Source organism: Ambystoma mexicanum, chromosome 13, assembly GCF_040938575.1.
Source record: "Ambystoma mexicanum isolate Mex_15411 chromosome 13, UKY_AmexF1_1, whole genome shotgun sequence".
Taxonomy (NCBI): domain Eukaryota; kingdom Metazoa; phylum Chordata; class Amphibia; order Caudata; family Ambystomatidae; genus Ambystoma; species Ambystoma mexicanum.
The window spans coordinates 675,782,504-675,799,422 of NC_090938.1; the positions used below are offsets into that span (position 1 = coordinate 675,782,504).

A 16,919-nucleotide genomic window follows, 5' to 3' on the forward strand; every position below is an offset into this window, starting at 1 on the left:
CAAGGATTCAGTTTAGGCAGCTTGTCATAACATACAGATGTGTCAAGGGCACTGGCCCTTCATACCTAGCAGAGGCTCTGACTCCTAAATCTAATGTTAGGGCATTGAGATCTAATAACACCAGCCAGCTAAAAAAGTTCAAGGTGCAATCTCACTGAAAAGTACCTTGTTTATGGAATGCCATCCCTCTGCACCTTAGAGATATTAATTCTATGGAAATCTTCAGGAAGAAGATTAAAATGTTGTTATTTAAATAAGATTTGCCCTTCTTTTTTTCTCCCATGCCGAATTCTTGCTTGCTGTGTCGGTTGTTGTGAATTGTTGTGTTTGTTATGCCCTTAAGCTTCCGGGTTCTATGGAGCGCATAATAAATAACCAACAAACTAACTATTCGTGCCACTTCCTTACTTCGGTGCAGGTATACATTCTCTCTGTACCGGGATGCGTGCCCAAATTGACGTTATGCAGGATGAGTCACTTGTGTGGCCTATGGTAACCAGTTCCAACTCTCACCAAAGGTATAGCCACCAGTTCTTTTAAAATCGCCAATCCTTTTAAAGTCTTTATGCACCTCCATATACATGTATAGGCTAAGGAGGCATGCCCGAGAGCTCAAGGAGCATGCATAGTCCGAGGCTGCCCCTCCCTATGCTGTAGTGATTGTGCTGTTTCCTCCTTTCCAATAATCTGAACAAATTTCATACAGCAATGGTACCTCCCCCTTTTGTGTTTGGAGCTATTGGTAGTTCCGAAGCGCTACCTCACGAGCATATATATACGTACGCTTTATAAAGTCGTCGCCAAGAAAAATCAGATTAGAGAAGGTAGGAAATCTAATCAGCTTGCTGCACATCATTGGAAATGCATCAGACTGAAGTTGAAAGAAGGCTAGTTCTTAGCATCAGAGGGGCACTCAACATTGTACTGTAACTCCCTGTGGTCTCAAGCTCCCACACCCTTGATCCCTTGATTGCAGGGAGTCTCAGGAGTTTAGTAGTGAAAGTAGGCGGGCCTGAGTTAGGTAGCTCACTCTGCTGCACCCTGTAGGCTCCAACTCCCGTGCCCTTGATCCCCGCGGGCTTCAGGCCTCACAGGGAGGCTCAGGAGTTTAGTAGTGAAAGTGGGCGGGACCTGAGTATGGGAGCTCACTCTGGACAATACTGCTCCCTGCATGTTCCAACTCCCAAGCTCTTGATACCCCGCAGGCTTCAGTCCTCTCGGGGATGCTCAGGAGTTTAGTAGTGAAAGTAGGCGGGGCTTGAGTACGGCAGCTCACTCTGTACAATGCTGAACCCTGCGGGCTCCAACTCTTGTACCCTTGATCCGCCCTTGATCACACTTTTGTAAATCCATGCAAAGGTCATAGCCAGGATTCTTGGGGCAGAAGATTCATAAAGCTTACATGCAGTTGATCCAAGGGAAGAGAGCACCAGGCAGGGCCTTTCTCTGGTTACTGAAGGCGTGTGTGTGTGAATACGCTGGTCGAGGTTTGCCTCGGAAAATAGTCTTGGAGGGATAGAGCCAGCATAGTTTTCTCGTGATTCATCTTGGTTTGGTCTCTTCCTCTCCTGCTATGGGACATGATTCAAGGTTAAACCTCACTGATAGACAAAAATGATTGCAGACCTTTGGGCTATATAAGGATTTTGGGGGCCAGACACCAACTCAGCTCCAAGTCAAAGGACTTTATCCATTCAAACTGTTGGAAGCCACCCATCTTGTCAGGGCTCTGCAGCCCTCACTTTTCTGAGGCAGCAAGTGTAATAATCATGTGTGGCAACATGTGTATCCCACTCAGTCTTGCAGGACACAATATGAGGATATGGGGCTCCACAATGGATTTTGACAAGAGTTCCTAGTACAGCACCCCTGGGTTACAGCAGGCTTTACCACTTGAACATCTGCCCCCAACTAGAGGAACCCACGCAACCCACTCTTTTGAGGTCACTCATACAAACAGGGTACCACTTCGGCACCATAACCCTGAAATGCCAAGAGTCTCTCAAGGGCACATAGAGGATCTGAGACTCTAACAGGTCCTTGGATGCAGACTCACGAGGGATAAGCTGGGTCCGGACAAATGTGAAGATTTAAGGGCTCCTTGCCCCATAATGTGCAAGACCCCAGCATTTTGCCTTGTACACTTTTAAGGCCGGGTCTATTGCTCCTCCACCAAAGTGATTAGTAAAGTGGAGGACTCATCCTGCTGCCTGTATCATTTTTGTGGCTGCCTTGTTGACTTGAGCATTACACTTATTTTTACAAGAAAATCTTACCACAGATAACCTAAATGCTCTACTTTTTCAATTCTTGATCACTAATGTACAAGTGAGCTGCTTTTCAATATCTTGTTTCTATAAACCATAACTTTACATTTGGTGGTGCCAATTTCCATGAGGACCTACATTTGTTATAACCATTCAGGAGCACTTGTAAAGCGGCCGGGGTACGGCCTAGCAATACAGCATCATCTGTATAGGAAAGACATGGAATGTGTCTACCGGTTACACGAGGTACATCTAAGGTTCATCTAAGTAAATCATCTTCTAGACCATTTAAGTAAAGGTTAATAGTAGCAGTGCAAGGACGCATCCTTTTTTGACAACTTGATTGATTAAAAAGCTGTTGGTTTTGGCACCATCTTTACCGAAGGTAACACACGCTTTGATGTCTCTATGAAGTGAAGCTCCTTATCAATACCCAATTTGAGGAGTATATCCCATAAATGTGTCCTATAAAACCCTATGGGCATGTCCATGAAAGCTAGGAACAGTTGTTCATGCTTTACAGTCCATTACTTGTAGACAATTAAAGCCACATTTACACATTGTTCACTTGTACCTAGAAAATTACGAAAACCTAATTGAAGATCGAAAATTAGGTTATTATCCTCAGCCTATGTTGAACGTGTTTACCAATAGAAACTTGCCTAAACATGTTAATGAGATATCAGTAAGGGATATTGGTCCATAACATTAGGGTAGTTCTTGATACCCTTTTTTAAAGATGGGGTTTATGTTAGAGAGAAGCCAAGACGGTGGCAATTTTCTTGAAACAAGCATGGAAGGAAAAACATTACCTAGTAAAGTTGCCCAAATAAAATCATTTGATTTATATAGGTCACCTGGGACTACATCCGGTTGCCACGATGAATGCTAATTGAGTTATATAGGTCAATACTTTGTTTATAGTTCAAGCTTGGGCAAGCAAATTTAGTGGAAGTGATAAATCAACATTTGGAGTAACCATCAAAGTATGATGACAATAAACTTCGACAAAATTCTTAAACCAGGTGTCACCAGGAACATTATCCTGTAAGGCATCAGAAATACTGTTTGTATCAGAGCCCAGAGGCAACCATTCACCAAAAAGGTCAGACATATTTTTGAATTGGATGCCAGCATAAGTTGATTCCATAACTGCTTTGGAGCCTCAGATTTTGCTTTAGTGATTGTTGCTTGATATTGACATCTGACCTTAATAGCGTCCATTTTAACCACATGGTCAGCCTTTAGACATGATAGAAGAACACATTACTCAACCCATGTAATGTTCTTTCGACTGGATGTTCCTCCCATTTATTCCTCATCTTATCATAACTCCTTCCAGCTGCTTCGGACATCTTTTTGGCGGCAGAGGACGCTGTGCGTCTTTGTCGGCTAGATGCCCCTCGAAGGCCTCTATCCCCTCTGGAGGCTGACGTCATCGCAGTATATATAGCACGCACCACGCTCATTACGCATTTCCTAGTTTTCAACCCTCTGGTAACAGAATAGCTGGCATTCGCGAGGTCAAAAGACCAGGCACTCAACAAAAGAAAGGTGTAATGCATGGAAATTCTACTGAGGGGTAGGATAGAAGGGGCTATGAGGAATATGTGGGAGGAACATCCAGTTGAAAGAACATTACCAGGGGTAAGTAATTTGTTCTTCGAATGGATTGTGTCCTGCCAGGTATTCCTCATTATATGATACACTCCTAAAGCAGTATGGTATTGGAGGAAGGAGTACGAATTTGCAAGATTTATCATTAATGCTGTGAAGCACAGCCTTCCTGAATCTTGCCTCCTGTCCTGATGTAGAGTCCCGACAATAGTGTCTTGTAAAAGTATGTAAAGATGACCAAGTGGCTGCTGCCCAGACATCCTGTACCGGCACCCCTCTTTACAAGGCCGATGAAGTGGCCATTCCCCGAGTCGAATGAGACCGTAAGCCTGCAGGGACATCCTTACCGGCCAGGCTGGAACACTCAGAGAAGCATACAATTATCATAGTGGTAGTTTCCCTGCACCTTCTCTCTTGTTGAGGTAGTACATGGCCACTGTGGTGTCCGTCATTATCAGGGAACTTTTTCCCTGTACACAGGGCAGAAAGGCCTTCAATGCTAGTCCGATTGCCCTCAGCTCCAATAGGTTGATCTGTAGTCTGGACTCGGATGAAGACTAACGACGGCTGACAGTCAGATCTTTGGCGTGGGCTCCATACCCTGTGAGTGAGGCGTCCTTAACTACTGTTATCTCCGGTTATGGCTACCAAAAACGTTCCCCCTGCATAATGTTGTTCTCGCAGTCCCACCACAGGAGATCATGTGTGACCCTTTCCGGAACCTGAAGTAGATCTGAAATCTTGCCTGAAAACTGAGACTACTGGGACCCGGGGGCTCTTTGGAGGGATCTCGTTCTCAGAAGAGCGTCTGGCACCAGAAAAATGCAGGATGCCACGAGGCTGAGCAAACTTAGAAAATCGAAGGCTGGAAGATGCTGGACATTATTTTTTATTTTCACATTGGACTTAGCCCTTAGGCATCTAGGCGCTTGAATTAAGGTTACGGTTTAAGAATTAGGTCAGGTTGCTTAGTTACAATTCCAGTTACACTTAAGGTTGCAGTTACAAATATTGTGCTAGTCACATAGAAAAACACCAATAGGCATATTATTACAGCAGCATGTAGAGCAAGCATTATCAGTCAAAGACACATCTTGTGTAGCAAAGGGCTACATCTGGTAAGCATACATGCAACGATAGATCAGGTGTTTGCATTATGTGCATTAGGAGGAGCCACGCCTCATGTTGCCAGGGGCAGTATCCAGTATGCATAAAGTTGAGTCAGATGAGAACATAGTTAGGAGGAGCCACACCTCATGTTGCGGGGGGCTGCCTCCGCAATGCAGTTGTGAAGCGTCAGATCAGGTAGGTACATAGTAAGGGGGAGCCACGCCTCATGTTGCGGGGGGCTGCATTCAACATGCATCAAGTTGAGTCAGGTGTGTACATAGATAGGAGGAGCCACGGCTTGTGTTGCAGGCTGCGTCAGTATGCAGGCATGTGAGAGTCAAATCAGGTAGGTACAGAGGTAGGAGCCACGCCTCATGTTGCGGTGGGCAGCAACCAATAGGCACCAATGCCAGAGTCTGGACAGGTAGGCATAAAGATTTGCGGAGCTATGCTTCGTGTTGAAGGGGTGCTACATCCGGGATGCGTAGAAGCAGGAGATAAATCAGGTTGGAACATAGATGCAATGAGCCACTCCTCATATAGCAGGGAGCTGCATCCGGGATGCATGGACGCAGGAGACAAATCCGGTATGAGTATAGATTAGAGGAGCCACATCTCTAGTGTAGGGGGACTGCAACTGGTATACCCATGAACAAAAGTCAAATCAGTTAGATCTTGAAACTGGAAGCCAAGCGCACATGCTATGGCATGCAGATAAATAGTCTTATAGCTTTAAGCTTGTCAATTTTAGTTATTCATGTGAGCAGCGCCTATGATCTTCCAGTCAGATAAAGCTTATCGGTATTCTCGCCACTCTACTGTCAAAATGCAGCTAAAAGGATCCAGATTCCAGTGGCAAAGGCGCCAAGATGCTGTCGACGGTTTTAGTGCAGCCCTTCAGCCGTCCTTTGCCACGCGCTGCTTCAGGGTTGACCCGTCTTTTCATGAAGTAGGCAGCCATACAAGGACAATTTCCTCTGGATGGACATTCCCACAGGGCAGCTAAGCTATGGTGACCCAGCAACTATCACGTCATACTGATCTCTTCCCATACATCAGTGTCGGTAACAGCATCCCTGGAATGTCTCAGCCATAGAAAGGGAGCCCAGTAAGTGCAGATCTTCCTTGGCAAGTGTGGAGATGAAGCAGCGGCTGTCGGAATGGTAGATTTCCCCAAAGTGGTTCTCTCATGCCATATGCACACTGTTGCCCTTGACCCAAAACTTGCTCCCATTCTCAACCGGTTTGGACATTCTGCAGCCATCCAGAAATTGATCGGTGCTGCAGTGCCCTTTGTGTAGATGGATACCTCTACAGATGGAGGTGAGGCTGAAGTCCGCTCCTTCCCTTTGGCCCCAGGTCAGCTTTGTTACAGCACTGTCATTCACCCAGTACCACCCTGCGTCTGAGAATGCTTCCAGGGTGATTCGGTCCAGCTGTGTAAGATGTGCATCAGGGAGAGAGGCAGTCATGATGCATCCCTGCAACACCCATGCTTCCCAGTGTGATTATGTGAGACCCGACATGTCCTGGTTTTCTAGGGGGGCTCCAATTTCACCTCCTCCAAGCTATTCCTTCATTTTCTGCATCACAGCTGGCGTAAAGATCCGGACCTGTCCACCTTCATCTGTTTTTGTCACTCTTGCGTGAGATGAACAATTTACGCCAACTGCTGGTGCGTTGGTACAGTCCTTCCACTTCTCAAAGAAGATGTGTAAGAATCCTAGGGCATGTAGCAACTCATGGAGCGTGGCCTGCACGATGCCCGCATGCCGGGTGGTGACCTGCCCCAGATGGGCAGGGCAGAAGACAATGGCGCCTGCCACAGGCCGGTCAATGTGGTCCAGTTGGCAGTAGGAGGCATAGGCGATGACAGAGGGCTCAATGTGGCACTTCTCCGTGCTCGCCACCTTTACGTAGAGGATGAAGTCTGCTTCAGTAACCCGTGCCCATCCCTCTTCATGACCTCACTGGGTGCGTCACCATACTCGGGTCAGATGGCGTACCATTCCAAGTGCTTGTCTGGAATCGTAACCTTCAGGCACTTCTCTGCATGGTATGCGATGTCCGCAAAGCCGCACTTGTAGTTGGTGGCAGTACCGGTTCAAGTCTCGGCTCGGGAGCAAACGCCCAGGCACACGGCGTACTGCCAATGCGAGATCTGGAGAGTTGCCTCCCTCACTGCAGCCTCCAGCTGAACGGCCTGCTCCAAGCTTAGTGGGGCACTCTCTTCTCAGAGGTACCAGGCTCAGATGTGGATGGGTTTCAATGCTTCCGGGCCTACGGATCGTGGCTTCCTGAGAGATGGGAGCCAGGGATCGGTGTCGGCCACCCGAGCACGGAGTACAGGGACAGCGGACTGCACAGCATCGTGGATACATCTGGTCCAGGAGAGGAGGAGAGGGGCATGCAGAAACAAAAGCGGCATCCACCGGGCCTACGACCCAACCCATGTTAGACTAACATGTCCCGGACCTTTGCCAAATCGTCACTCCGGCCTATTCACTCTGACCCTTTCCATTGAATTCTGACATATTCATTTGGATCCCGTATTCACACTGACCTACTACTTAGCCCTATATAGCGGACCGCCCCTCTGGCCACCCCTCATTCTACTGCATCTCGATGGTAGTCTCTCCCTAACCATCTGTTGAATGTGTTGAGCCCTCACCTCTGATGAACTGGAGCTTTTGGGAAGGCACCATGTGGGACTTCTTGAAAAAGAGGGACAAGCACAGTCTGTGGAGAGAGTGGCTCTTGATGCTGAGAAGTTCCAGGACCTATTTGGCAGAACGGGCCCTGATCAGCCAATCGTCCAGGTAAGGGTAGACGTGAATCCCTCCCCTCCTGAGACTCGCTGCACCACCACCATCAACTTGGTGAAAACTCTTGGGCAGAGGCAGCCCGAATGGCAGAACTCGAAACTGATAGTGAAAACCGCCAACAGTGAACCTCAGCTACTTCCCGTGCCTGTGATGAATAGGAACATGGAAGGAAGCATCCTGAAGGTCCAATGACACCATCCAATCCTGGAAATGGAGGGCCTGAAGGATCTGAGAAACGGGAACCATTTTGAACTTGTCCTTCCTGAGGAATTTGTTCAAATATCAAAAGTCCAAAATGGGTCTCAATCCTCCGTTCTTTTTTGAGATAGAAAATAAGGGTAGTACCACCCCCTGTTCCTTTCTGTCACAGGTACTAGCTCTATAGTACCTTTCTCTAGCAGACTGGAGATCTCCTACAAGAGGAAAGGATCTGGAATTTTTCAGGAGTGGCTCCGCAGTGTATGATCCGGAGGCCTTCTTAAAAAGGGGAGCAGTAACCCTGGGCCATTGTTTGCCAGGCTCAAGCATCGAAATTAATGCCCCGCCATTCTTCCAAATGCTGACTGAGCCTGCCCCCTCAGTGCAGTCCTGTGGACTAAGGCCTCAGAGTGGCTTTGAGGCAGCTGAAGCAGCGGCTGAAGTAAGGCAGCCATGGCAAGGGCAGACGTAGCACCTTTTGCTCATTCACAAGGGAATTTTCTCTGGCCTCTTTGACTGGCCTGGCATCACGCACTTCCAAACGAGTAACAGTAGCAAAACGACCGACCCCTCCATGCCAGAGCAGTAGGGTGAGATGGTTGAGGCTGTCTCATTGCGACACAGAGACTTGGCCGCTGCATTTGAGGTCTGCAGTTTTTCAAGGCTTTCATCAGTCTTCTTGCCAAAAAGGTGTGTGCCATCAAAGGACATGTTAAAAAGCGTGGACTGAACAACCAGTGCAAACCCAGAATTTCGTAACCATACAAATCTGCGCCTTACTGTGCTAGCCACCATAGCTCTGCTAAAACTATCAGCATAGTCCAAATCTAATTGGAGGAATTCGCATATTGCGTCCTTTCCATCTTTTACGATACTAAGGAAACCCTCCCTTTCTTCTCCTTCAAGGATATGTTCAGCTGCCATCGCAATACAGTCACGCAAGGTGTCGGTGAATTTGGCGAGAGCGCAAGTGGTGTTGATAGACTTCAGAGCCATACTACTCGCCGAAAAAGACCTTTCCCTATTGTGTCAAAGCGCTTGTCTTCCCTATCTGGAGGGATGGTAGGGTAAACTGCTTGCCTAAAAGTGATAGCCTGCACCACAAGGCTTTTATGGGTAGGATGCCTTGAGAGGTATTCAGGGTCAATGCAAGAAGGTTTGTATTTCTTTTTTTTTTTTAAAGATCTTTTTATTAGTTTCAACATGTAAGAGGCTTCAACTTCAAAACATGCCCCCCCTTCCCTCCCCCTTATTCCCTTGGAACTCAAGACAGCTGTAACATGGCGCTTGGTCACAGTTACTCAGAACAGTTCTAAGATTTTAAAACAAATTTAGGATAGGAATTCTGTGGGGACACCACTGCAGCATATAGTCACTCTGCAAATATTGAAGGAGCGGTCCCAGTCCGACTGAAAGCTCTCGGTGGCTCCCTGTATTTTGTAGGTCATCCACTCCACAGTAACGAAGTGCCAAACTTCCCTGAGCTATTGGAGTTGTGTTGGGGGCGCCTGTTGTTTCCAGTATTGGGCTATCGCTAACCATGCTGCTATCACCAGGACCATGATCACTTTCCGCTGGCGCTTAGTGTATGTTTTTTGTTTTGGAGCCCAAAGTCCCATCAGCCATATTCCTTCCCCTAGATTTTCGATCCCTTGGACCATTTTCCCCGCTTGGACCCTGACATGGTTCCAAAAGTCTGCAATGATTGGGTATGATCTCCATATATGTTTCCAGTCTCCTTCCTGATGACATCCTCGCCAACATTGTCCATCCGTGTTGGGATACATTGCTTTTAATCTCTTTGGCGCCAGATGCCACTGCAGCAGTACTTTTTGCCACATTTCCCTCAGGTGGATTGACCTTGACAATTTGGAGACGTTTCGCCATACCCCCTTCCAGTGATCCACCGACCTCCTCCCCTTGCGAGTTCAAGTGTGCATACAAATTTGATATCAGTTTGTGAGTACTAGGGTCCATTGTCATGAAAGTCTCGAAATTCGTGAGGTCCCTTGTTCCCGCCTCTTTATTAATCGGGGTGGATAGCCAGTGGATCAGTTGGGCATATCGATAACTCTCCGTCCTCGCCACTCCAAGTTCCTGGACAAATTCATCGAATGATCTAAGTGATTGAGCCTTATACATGACGCCGATCTTAGTGCAGGCCTGTTTCCAGGTGGTGAATGCATTTGGGTCCATCCCCGATGGGAAGTCGGGGTTGCCAAACAGCGGTGTGAAAGGGGACGGGTGTGTTGTCAAGTTCCCCCTCTTGACTGCTGAGTCCCATGCATTGAGGGAAGCGCTCATAATCTCGCTTATTTTTCAGTGTTCAAGTGTCTGTGCTTTTTGTGGGACCACAGAAGATTTGAGAGTGGAACACCTGCCACTGCTATATCCTGCTTCGTCCATTTGAGCTGTGGGAAATTGCCACCCATTCCTTGATCACCTGCAGTTGTGCTGCTTCGTAATACCGCTTGAAGTGATTTAATGCCATTCCCCCCTCGCTCACTTGCGCTGTCAACTTGGCCATTGCCACCCTTGGTTTCTTATGCTGCCACACATATGTACATGTCATCCTATTTAATGAGCGAAAGAATGACTTGGGGAGTCTTATCGGCAGAGCCTGAAAGTAGTAGAGAACCTTGGGAAGAATTGTCATTTTGACCACCGAGATCCGCCCCCACGATGAGGTGGAGAGGGGTTGTCCATCTTGTCAGAAGTTTTTGCAGTTGGGTAAGTAGATTCCGGAAGTTTGCCGTGTTTAGTCGTGCTATTGTGGAGGTGATTTTAATTCCAAGATACGTTATACTATTCTGTGCCAGTTTCATCCCTTGCTTCTGAGTCAGATTTGCAATGACCGTCGGGTCGGCTGTTAAGTTTAGTATCTCCGACTTGCTTTTATTTATTTTGAGGCCTGAGATGGCTCCAAAAGCCTCCAGTTCGTTCACAAGCGTGGGTAATGATGCGGTAAGCTCTGTTAGGGCCAGCAGCATATCATCGGCGAAGGCCATGGTTTTATGTTCAAGCCCCCCCCATCTGCATCCCTTTTATTTGGTGCTGTTGACGTATCCTCGCTAGAAGGGGCTCCAGGAACGGGGCATATAGGAGGGGGGAGTGGGCACCCCTGCTTTGTTCCCCTCGTCTGGGCGACAGCCTGGGACAGAAAGCCATTGATTGAGATTCTTAAGGTGGGACTGCTATAATTAGACTTTATCATCCTCATAGAGGATTCCCCGAAGCCCATTTGTTCCATCGTGTGAAAGAGCTGGGACTATTCGACTCGGTCGAACGCTTTTTAAGCGTCCAGCGCTACTAATATTGCCCTAGTGTCGTGCGTTCTGCCTTTTCTATTATGTGGCATACTCTCCTTGTATTGTCCACTGTTTGTCTTGCGGCGACGAAGCCTGCCTCGTCCGCATCCACCAGAGAGGTCAGGTGCACAGTCATTCTGTTGGCTAGGACTTTGGTAAAGAGCTTTGCATCCAAGTTTATCAGAGCAATTGGTCTGTACGATCCTGGGAGGGTGGGGTCCTTGTCTGGCTTCGGGAATAGCACTAGTTTTGCCTCATTCATAAAAGTTATGATGTTTCCCCGAGATTTTAAAGTGTTAAAGAGCGCCGTGAGTCTGGGGACCAGTGAGGTTCTGAAATTCTTGTAGAATGCTTCAGGATAACCAACTGGGCCCGGTGCTATGTTCTTGGGGAGTTGCTTGATGGCCTGTAGCGCTTCTTCTGGTTTAATATCTTAATCTAATGTCTCTCGGGCTTCATCCGATAATTGAGGTAGGGGTACGTTCTGAAGGAATTTCTTCTGCTCACCCTCATTTGGGTAACCAGTGAGAAACAGGTCCTGGAAGAAGGTTCTCATGATCTTGCCCATTTCATCACTGGTTGTTTTCCGGGCACCATTGGAGTCCACCAGTGCTATAATAGTCCTCTCTCTAGTCGTCTCCCGGAGCTGTTGAGCGAGCAGTTTGTCCGCCTTGTTGGCGAGAATGTAGTACCTTTGTTTCTTCCTCATAAGTGATTTTCCAACTTTCCGAGTTTCCAAGTTTGAAGGATATGCTGCATAGCACGCTTCCTGGCTCTACTAGGACTAGCCGCCGCCTCTTTCTGTGCAACTCGCAGTTGCGCCTCCAGATCTCATTCCCACTGCGCCATTTGTGTATCTCTCCTGGCTTCCATAGCGATTAATTCGCCTGTCAGGACCGCTTTGAAGGCGTCCCACACTGTTTCCTGCGTAGTCTCCCCCGTGTCGTTTTCTGTGAAATACATATCAATTTTCCCTTGAATTTCTTCAACCAGTGCAGTATCTTGTAGCAGTTTGGTAGGGAATCGCCAGGACCATGCCCTATTTCCCCTGTTCTTGAGTGCTATAGACGTTGTAATTGGGGCATGATCTGAAAGGGAGATAGGACCTACTAAGCCCGGCGCGCAAAGGGCATCGTTTGTTGTGGAATACAGGAGCTGTTAAGCTGTGGCTGCGACCCCTCTTCACCCCCCTCACCTGCCCTCTAACAGCCGTTGGAGGATTTGAGGTGCCTGCCTGCGAGGAGAGGGCCGTGCAGGCTCGAGCGCTGTAGCGCTAGTTGGCTCCGCCCCCTGCCCGCCCTCCGTGACGACAGCAGGAAGTGCTATAAGACCTGCCCCCGGACACCCTTGCGGCGCTAAGCCCGGCGCGCAAAGGGCATCGTTTGTTGTGGAATACAGGAGCTGTTAAGCTGTTCGGCTGCTGGCGGTGGCGGTACAGGTACTGCTCGGACACCAGTTGCGGGAACTTACTGCGCCGAGAGATACCGAAGATTCCCTCGAGAGAATGAAGTCAATTCCGGTTTCAAAGGGTACGCAAGGGACAGGATTAAGAACACGACTACAGGTAAGAGAGAGATTCGCTTCACTCCCAGAAATAAATGGGAGCCCGGAGCAAACCCTGAGGACTACGATGCTAAAACAAAGCCGACTACCATTCGGTATTGACAAAAGGAAAAGCTTATCGGTAGGAGACAATCAATCAAATATGGAAAAATCGCCCTCACAGTTGGCGGGAAAAGGTGATAAGCTGTGGTTGGCACCTAACTCTCCAGAACTACCTATGGCATGTACCATCTCCACGGAAAGAGAAACCATAAAAATGCTTTCCCCATCAACATTTCCATGCCAGGTAGAGGTAGTATCAAAGAAGAATTCTGAGAGGGAAGTAGCAGGACAAAGCATTCTGGAATCCAATGAAATAGCTGAAATAGCAATTGAGGATATTTGCGAGGAGATAGTAACTCTACCTGATGAAGTGCCAGCAGGTAAGAACTCTAACTCCACACAGGAGAAGGAGATAACAAAATCAAACCTACTATCAACTAATCTACTTGAAAATATGGTAGAAAATCAGATGACGATACAAACAGAGGACGAGGCCCCCGGAATAGTTCATAAAGATGGGATAGGAGTGGACCTCAGTGAATCACTAACTCAAGAAACTCTGGACAGAAGTCTAGAAAACCCTACAAGGCCAATAGCGGCAGAACTTAGTTCTGGAATGACTAGCATTGTTCAGAGCCAGCAAACAATAGAAACATCATGGGATCAAGTTGACAAATGGGATATGCTGGATCTGGGACAGGTCGAAGACGCTCTGCAGGACTCGATAAACCAGAATAAAAATACTGACCCCAGAAGACTATCGATGATAGTGAAAGAGCCCATAGACATTTTCCAACCATATAGGGAAGAAAGAATTAGTCCCACAAAGGAAAAGGAGAATCGATCTGCAAATCCCCTAAAGGAAGTAAATAAAGGAGATTTTACATATGACTACGACACAGGTTCCACTAATTCTCGCTTGGGAGGGCAGAGGCCGTTAGAAAGATCGAATAACAACAGAGCAGCAGATACTGCACCAGCTAGCCTGAGTAACCTATCTTTGGCAGATACAATTATGCAAGACATCACTATACTGACGGATAAAATAGGAAGAGAAAAAAGAAGGAGTTTTTGCTTAATCAATGAAAAAATGGCTGCCTTAGATAAAGAACAGCTTGAGAATACCGCCATACCTCCTTTTGGACATCGGGAAAAGATAACAACTGTGAAAGAAACTCATCCGCCATTTTGGGACGGGAGAGACAAAACTTTGCCAGTGGCTAGGGTGAATGAAGGCATGGAAAATGTACAAATAAGGAAGGATCATACGGGAAGCAATCTAGCCAGCTGCTTAATCTTGGATGAGGAAAACAGGCCTACAGAAGACACATGGAATAAACAAATTCTAAGGACAATAGCTGAGGCCTGTAAAATTGAAAGAGAAAAAGACTTGAATCACATTGAAAAAGTGCTTATGTCCTCGCTAACTATAACAATAGCCCCCTTTCTCAAACTCTATGAGGCAATTAAAGATTCGGTACAAGAGGTAACTATCACCAACTCTCAAATAAAAGAGAACCATGTAAATATGACCTCGGCCCTACAGAGTTTAAATGAAAGAACAAACAAAGAAGCTGAACTAACTCAAATTTGGCAATCCCGCCTTAGTGATTTAGCTAGGCGAGATGCGACTGATAAATCTGTGTTAATGGAGGCAGTTTTAGAAGACTGTAAATGGATGAGAAGCACCCACAAATATAATAACCATAGAAATAAGGAGGATTGTACGGATATAAAACTTAAAGAAGGCAAAGGACCAATGAAATTGAAAAAGGATGCACCAAATCTCCCAAATCTAAAGGAGCAACACCAAGAAGAAGTGACCTCGATCCCGACTGGGATAAAGGAGACTAACAAGCTGACCTTAGAACGATCCTCCTTTGCCATATTTGCAGGGGCAACATCGAAGGATCCGACCAACCGAAATGGTAGGGAGACTGTAAGTGCATTAAATGAAAAAGGGAAAAAAACAAAAAACGAACCCCTTAAACGCAAAGTAAATGGTTCAAGAGCTTTTTTGAGAAACTTGAGAACTCCACCAAGAAGAGAGAACTCACATTGCGCTAAGAAATCTAGAAGAGAGATGAGTATTAGTGGACATGTAGAGACTGAGGGACTAAAAGATCAAGAAAAGGTGTTAAGGGAAGAAAGTAGGGAGGATCCAGAACAACAAGCAAATTTGAGTGATCTCATCGAGCTGTTGGAATCCGACAGTGAGAACGAGGACTGGGATAGTATAAGTATCTCGGATTGGCAAACTCTAAAAAGATAATTGGAAAACAGTAGATCTAACCCAAAAATCCAAGGAAGATCTGAAACCAAAGCCCCACAAGAAAATCGCCCAAGAAAACACCAGGGAAAAAGAAAGAAGACGGGGCTCAAAGGAAACTGAAGTGGATTCTGACCAGGAATCTATTAGATTTAAGACATTGGAACAAAGAAGAAAAGAAATGGCGAACGAGGGGAGGCTGGAAAAAAAAATCCGGAATAACCCCTGTCTTAAAGAACCTACTGATAAGGAAAAAAAAAAGGACATTGAAGTCAAGAAAAGGAAAGTGCTACCGCTAAGATCACCCCCGAAGAAATCCATTCTATCCAAAGGACATCATCTAAAATTAGAAACAGCTGCAAATGGACCAAGAAGGGTGATCTTAAATAGAAGATATGTGGTGGAGCTCTGCAAGCAAGCCCTGTCACCAAGGACGATATCAACGGAGGATATAAAAATAGTGGAATTCCCAAAGGAACAAAGGCTACACCAAGTTATCTTGCATTTGTCATCTAAAAACACAAAGCAGAAACTTTTGGATGTGTCAGACACATTAAGAAAAAAAGGGTTCCTACTAGAAAACTGGGGCGAGGAATCTAGACAATCAAAAGATAAAGCCCATACAGAACAAAGAAAGGAGCCAATGAAGGAAAACCCAGTAAAAACTAGATTTGCAATTCCGGGTGAAAATTTGAAGAAAAACAATGAAAAAAGGAAGAAAGAGAAAGAATCTGAGGAGGACGAGTCTTTATCAACTAAAAAGAGTAAGGAGATATTGAAAACCCTGAAGTTCACAGTGGATAACTCGGAAAACTTAAGGAGAGATATGAATAAACCTACTGAAGTAGATAATCGGAGAAAGGAATGGGCCTGGATGGCAAATGCTTTGAATTCCAAGAAGAAACAATAGAGTACGGAGAAAGAGCAAAACCGGATCCTTTGTGCTTCATGGAATACAAGAGGTTTCAAACATCTGCTCTCTAGTAAATGTGATTTCCTGACCCAATATGACTTTATCTCAATACAAGAATCATGGCTACGTAAACCCCCTATATGTGAGGGCTATGAGGTCTACACAAACCCGGCTAGAAAGGGGCCAAAGGGTAGACAGTTTGGAGGCCTCTTGATACTTAAGAAACTGGAATGTCCACTAAAAGTAAGGGAACATCTGACACCAAACCCCTATGTACAAATCCTGAAAGTAACATCCGAAGTGGAACGCCCAAAAATCCCGAAAGAAATGGTCCTGATCAATGTCTACTGGAGTGAGAACATGCAGGGTCAGACGAACTTCATAAAGTCAATCACGGAGATAATTGATCAGTCCATGATGGAGGATTATGGCCAGCTGATAATACTAAATGGAGATCTGAATATCAAAATCCTGGATAAAGATGGTAAGATCAAAGCTACTGAACACCTGCTAGGAAAAGAAAAGGTATGGATGCAAGAAATGAGAATCCGTGAGATGAAGATGTTAAATGGCCAGATTAAGGGAGATCTCCAAGGGGCTAATACATGGCACAGTGGGAAATTAGGTGCTTGCTTGGACTATTGCTTTGTGGGAGGAAACATGTTGGATCGGATACTTTCCTTTACAGTAAAAAAACAAACGAGTAGCGATCACTGCCTGTTAGCAACTGAATTCATCTGGGAAATAAAGACCAATAGAGGAACGGAAAGAACAATGGAAACTGAGACTACAGGGGGAAGAAACCGT

General features: G+C 46.3%; 1 protein-coding gene and 1 pseudogene across 1 annotated transcript in view; both read right to left on the minus strand.

Annotated features, from left to right (window-relative positions):
* FBXO47 (F-box protein 47) overlaps positions 1-16,919 on the minus strand; it is a 1,436,412-nt gene that overhangs the window by 304,055 nt on the left and 1,115,438 nt on the right. The gene's annotated exons all lie outside the window — the stretch shown is intronic.
* On the minus strand, positions 6,182-7,422 carry LOC138522120 (ciliated left-right organizer metallopeptidase-like; annotated as a pseudogene).